Raw genomic sequence first — 6,000 nt, 5'->3', positions numbered from 1 at the left:
TAAAGATGCGGGTGGGAAGCTCAGAAATAGATTTTTAGTGGACTCTGGAGCGGCCCGAACTGCCGTAAATCAGCCTCTTCAGTTGCCAGTAGCAGATTCCCTTACTGTGGTGGGAGCCACAGGCAGGGACACCAAGTGCCCAGTGTATGCCCCAGCGGAATGTGCTTTGGGAAACAGGACTATATCCCACAAGCTGGTATACCTCCCTGAGTGTCCAACACCTCTGCTGGGACGGGATCTACTTTGTCACCTCGGTGCCACCCTGCATTTTACTGAGGATGAAATAACCCTTACCTTACCCCCTGAGAATGCATGGATCATGACCCTTGCAGTTGAGCCCTCAGCCATGCAAGCCCCAGAATGGAGCCCGTGGGAAGACCAGGTGTACCCCGTCGTGTGGGCATCAGGGATTCCAGGAAAGGCCACCCACCAGACCCCCATTACTATTCAGCTCATACCAGGGAAAGGCCCAGTGCAAGTAAAACAGTATCCAATCAAGAGGGAAGCCAGAGAAGGTTTACAGGAAACTATAGATCGATTCCTAATGTATGGTATTCTCCAGGAATGTCAGTCAGCCTGGAACACTCCCATTCTACCCGTACAGAAGCCTGATGGCACGTATCGGCTGGTACAGGACCTAAGGGCAGTCAATGAACGGGTTAAGACTCTGCACCCTCTTGTCCCTAACCCGTTACACCTTATTGGCTTCTATAGAGGGATAGTATACCCATTTTTCAGTCCTTGATCTGAAAGATGCTTTCTTTACCATCCCAGTTGCCACCCCGTCACAGGAGATCTTCTCCTTCGAGTGGGAGGACCAAAAAAGGGTTAAAAAGCAACTTTGCTGGACAGTGTTGGCCCAGGGATTTAAAAACTCCCCCACCCTCTTTGGCCAGGCTCTGGCCAGGGACCTACAGGAGTGGGATAAGGAGGAGGCCCTCCTTCCGCAGTATGTAGATGATTTGTTAATTGCCACTGTGGGCCAAACACCCCGCCTTAAAGCCACCGTGAGCCTCCTGAATTTTATTGGACTCCGGGGATATCGGGTAGCACGGAGTAAGGCTCAAATTGCCCTCCCAGAGGTACGGTACCTCGGGTTTCACATACAGCAAGGGGAGTGTCAGCTTTCAAGCGAAAGAAAGAAAGCTATCTGTCAAGTTCCTACCCCAAGTAACCGTAAGCGGCTCAGGGCATTTCTGGGTATGGCAGGCTTTTGCAGGATATGGATCCCAGAGTTTGGACTGTGGGCTAAACCCCTGTACGACTGTGTAAAAGGAGCAGATCATGACCCCTTCTATTGGACCCCAGAGGCTGACAGGGCATTTAAAATCCTGAAAAGAAAATTGATGGAAGCCCCGGCTCTGGGCCTGCCGGATCTCTCTAAGCCGTTTCAGTTGTATGTACATGAACGAAGGGGGGTGGCCCTAGGAGTGCTTACACAGCTGTTAGGAGCATGGAGACGTCCCATAGCTTATTTTTCTAAGCAATTGGATCAGGTTGCAAAGGGTTGGCCGGTATGTTTACGGGCAGTCGCAGCTACTGCCCTATTGCTTGAGGAAGCCGAGAAGCTAACATTGGGAGGGGTTATGCAAATCTATACTCCCCATATGGTCCGAGCCTTATTGGATGCAAAGGGAGGGCTTTGTCTCACCCAGGCTCGGATTGCTCGGTACCAGGCTAAGCTGTTAGAGAACTCTGAAGTCACCCTACAGCCTTGCCCGTCCCTTAACCCAGCCACCCTCTTGCCAGAAACAGAGGAACAGAAACATGACTGTTTAGAGATCATAGATGTCCAGTACTCCAGCCGTCCAGATTTAAAGGATGTACCCCTCCCAAATGCAGATTATGAGTGGTACACTGATGGTAGCAGTACTGTAATAGATGGGCAAAGGAGGGCGGGTTATGCTGTTGTGACGCTCCATGACACCGTGGAAGCTGAAGGTTTGCCTGCTGGGACCTCTGCCCAGCTTGCTGAACTGATAGCCCTGACCCGTGCACTTGAACTGTCAAAAGGAAAGCGGGTCAACATTTTTACTGATTCAAAGTATGCTTTTGGTGTGCTGCATGCTCATGCTGGCCTATGGAAGCAAAGGGAAATGCTGACAGCCCAAGGCTCCCCAGTCAAGTACGGGCCCCAAATCCTCCAGCTCCTAGAAGCCGTACAACTTCCCTCGGAAGTGGCGGTGGTACACTGTAAAGCCCATCAAAGGGAGGATCAAGATGTGTCCAGAGGTAATGCCCAGGCAGATAGAGAGGCTAAGCATGCTGCCACCCTGCCATCCCCTCAGACTGAGAATGCCCATATGCATGCCCTTATCCCATCAGTAGGGGAACTTCCAACCCCTCAGTACTCTGGGGAGGAGAGACAGCTAACTGACAAACTCGGTCTCCGGGAAAAGGAGGGATGGCTCCATTCCCCAGAAGGGAAGGTCCTCTTACCAAAGGGCCTAATTCGGCCAGTGCTGCAGAAACTACGTCAAACCACTCATGCTGGCAAGGAAGCACTTATCCAACTAATGGGAAAATACTTTATCACTTCCAGACTCCGACCCCTGGCTGCCCAGGTACAAGCAGACTGCTTAGTCTGCCAAAAGAATAATCACCGACGGGGACATCCTGTGCCACCAGCTGCCCTAGAACCCACTCCGGGCCCTGGACAAGTGTGGCAAATAGACTTTACTGAGTTTCCCCGGACCCAAGGGTTCAAATATCTCCTTGTTACAGTGGATCGGTTCAGCGGATGGCCAGAAGCCTTCCCATGCCATAACTGCAGTGCCAGAACAGTGGCCCTCAAGTTTGTTAAGGAGCTCATTCCTCGCTTTGGACTTCCCCTGTGGATGGAATCTGACAACGGGACACACTTCACGTCAAAAATCATTCAAAGCATCTCACATGCCTTACAGATCCCCTGGAAACTCCATACGCCCTGGAGACCGCAAGCCAGTGGTGTAGTGGAGCGTACCAACCAGATCCTTAAATGGCATCTCTCAAAAGTGTGCCAAAAAGCCTCACTGCGATGACCTGATGCTTTACCCCTCGTCATACTCCGCATCCGCGTTCTCCCAAAGGGTAGATTAGGGCTCAGTCCCTTTGAAATTATGTTTGGAAGGGCATGGCCTATGAATGGCACCCCGGTTCTGTCAGGGGAATGGGAGTTGGGTAATGGTTTTTTGTCACAGTATATGTGTTCCCTGTCTGCTGTTCTCTTGTCTCTTCACAGGTATACCAAGGATTCCCAGCCTCTCCCCATGGACACTCCCGTCCACTCATTACAGCCTGCTGACTCTGTGCTTGTTCGCACCTGGAAAGACGAGCCTCTCCAGGAAAAGTGGAAAGGACCCTATACCGTCCTGCTGATCTCCCATACAGCGGCAAAGATCGAGGGACACAAGAACTGGATCCATCACTCTCGTCTGAAGGCAGTACCCGCCCCCTCGTCAGCAGAACAGTGGACCGTCCAACCTGCTGACTCCTCATCTAGTGACGATCTCGGGCTAAAGCTACTGTTTAAAAGACACAAATAGTGGGCACCTTAATGCTAAAATGGGCCCACCCAGGTACTGGAGACCCTGGGTTGGGAAGACTCTGGTGATAATTAATTGGGTAACATTGTTATTCTCTGTATTGGTATTTCCAAACTGTGCATATCGGGATCATAACTCCTTTGTTTTGCTTGCGCACCATGTTGCTAATTTAACAAACCAGACTGATTGCTGGGTATGTGCTCCAACTCCACTATCCCCCAAAACGGGAATGCCCCTTGACATGCTGCCCTTGACCCTAGCAGAATTAGCCACCACCAAAGAGCAGGAAAGAACGGACTCGCTGTTCTGGAATAAGACCTCTTTACAGCAGGCCACCTATCAGGACCAGGAGTATTCAGTTGCAGTACTCACTGAGGGAGTGTTATGTTTTACCCGAAACCAATCTGATCACTATGGGCGTCCTGTGGGAAAAAGCTCCTGTGTTATTACACAGTGGGCTGATGGGTATTGGATAAAGACCAACAGGGGAGGCCAACAGTGTGGGTGTAATGGTTCCTCCCCTTTTAGGGAAACTCTTACAAATAATCTTACCACAAAAAAGGGGTTTGGAAATGTAACTTGCCATCCAGTTAACATCTCCAATGTAGCAAGCCAATGGTGGGTTTGTAGTGGTCCCTATGGCGAGTGTAATTTGAACGGCACAATTAGAAATGCCCCCACTTGTACCCAATCAGGAGGATGGGATGCCCCCCTAGGGGCATATGAACTGTTTGGAAAAGCAGCCTTAAATATCCCAGGAATCCCCTTAAGAAACAGTCCTTACTGGGCCCTACAGGGTCACTATTTTGTATGTGACCGAAAGGCTTACAAGGTGCTGCCAGCCAACTGGACAGGTAGCTGTTATATAGCTCATGGAGTTCCTCATCTTTCCATAACTGCCACACTGCCCAAAGGAAAGATTAGAAATGCCCGAGACACCTCTGTTGAGTCACGAGAAAAGACCCTGCGGCGACTGACTAAGGCATTGGAGGGCAATATGAAGAATCCCCTCACAACCGAGAAGCTTGTAGGGTGCTCTGTAGTGGGAATAGCGCCACTGATTTCCGGACCAGCCATGGCATGCATAGGCCGTTATACTATAAGGCTGCAGATGGTACTTGAGAAGGTGGCCTTGGAGTTAGAGGACTCGGTTAGTGATTTAGGGTCAGCAGTAAAAACATTAAATAAAGAGGTACAGCAGCTCAGGACGTTTTCCCTCCAAAACAGGCTGGCTTTGGACTATCTCTTGGCATCCCAAGGAGGGGTTTGTGCCCTCATCGGGCCCCGATGTTGTGTATATGTAAATGATAGCAGTTATGAGATCTATGAAAAGGTGGTACAGGCTGAGGCCCATGCCCGAGCCAGAGCACAGGTTGCCTATACTGCCCCAGAGAACGATTGGTTGCAAACCTTGTTTTCAGGCTGGGGTTTGTCATCTTGGCTTGGTGGTTTATTTAGCCTGCTATTGAGAATTCTCTTTCCTGTATTGCTTGTATACTGGTATTATGCTGTGCAGTATCATGTGTTAGAGCCCTTTTGCAAAAGTTAATAAGTCACTCTCTTCAGGGCTATCACAAAGTGCTTATGCAAAGTCCTATTGTAAAGAAATAAGTAGCCCAAGTGAGAAAACTCAGAGCCAAGGTTGTTGAGTGTTCTCAAAGGGGGGAGTTGTTGGGGACACTGGGGCATGGCCACTAGGTAACTCGAGGGGATGGAAGACCACGAGTGTCGATGAAGCCCCTTCGCACTAGGCCCAGGTGTCTTTGGCCCCCCTCCCGCCTGGAGACACTCGCAGCAGCTCTGTGTACTAGGCCCAAGTGTCCTTGGCCCCCCCGCCTGGAGGCACACACAGCAGTTATGCTGAGGATCTGCAACAATATGTTGCAGAGTCAGATTGCCTGAAACTAAGCAAGGCCAAACAGGGCAGATATGGAAGAACAATGCTGAATAAAGCAGCTTTATGTATAGTTTAACAAATGATACAGAGAATCAGGGAACTAGCTGGGAACTGGATTGGCTGGCTATATGGATACTTGGGGCAGCTTGCTATTGGATAAGTATGCTGGGAAAAAGGATGTATAAAAGCCTGTGTAACTTCCTGCTCTGTGTGCAGGATTTGAGATTTTATTCTCCCTGTACCTTTTTGCAGCTGCAAATAAACTTTTCTGCTTCTCCACCCCGTTGTGATTATTGGGTGTAGCACACCGCATAACAAACCACTCAAGCTGTTGTTCAGCCTCTCGGCACTGGGTGCCGGCAACAGCAGGGCTGTGGGTCGAGCCCCCCAGGAATCCTTGTTGGGGTTACAAGGACTCTGACAGGAGAATGGAAAGGGAGGCTACAAAGGTAGGGAGGCCTTTGGGTAAAGGAAGTGGGCGCGAGGACTCAGATCCTTTTGCTAGCCCACTTCACTGGGGTAGTGCAGAAGCCAGGAAAGTTCCCCACAATAGTGGGACTATTCCCTCGCTTACAATTA

The sequence above is a fragment of the Lepidochelys kempii genome, chromosome 9 (assembly GCF_965140265.1).
Source record: "Lepidochelys kempii isolate rLepKem1 chromosome 9, rLepKem1.hap2, whole genome shotgun sequence".
NCBI lineage: Eukaryota > Metazoa > Chordata > Testudines > Cheloniidae > Lepidochelys > Lepidochelys kempii.
Note: the sequence above shows the minus strand (reverse complement) of the source record.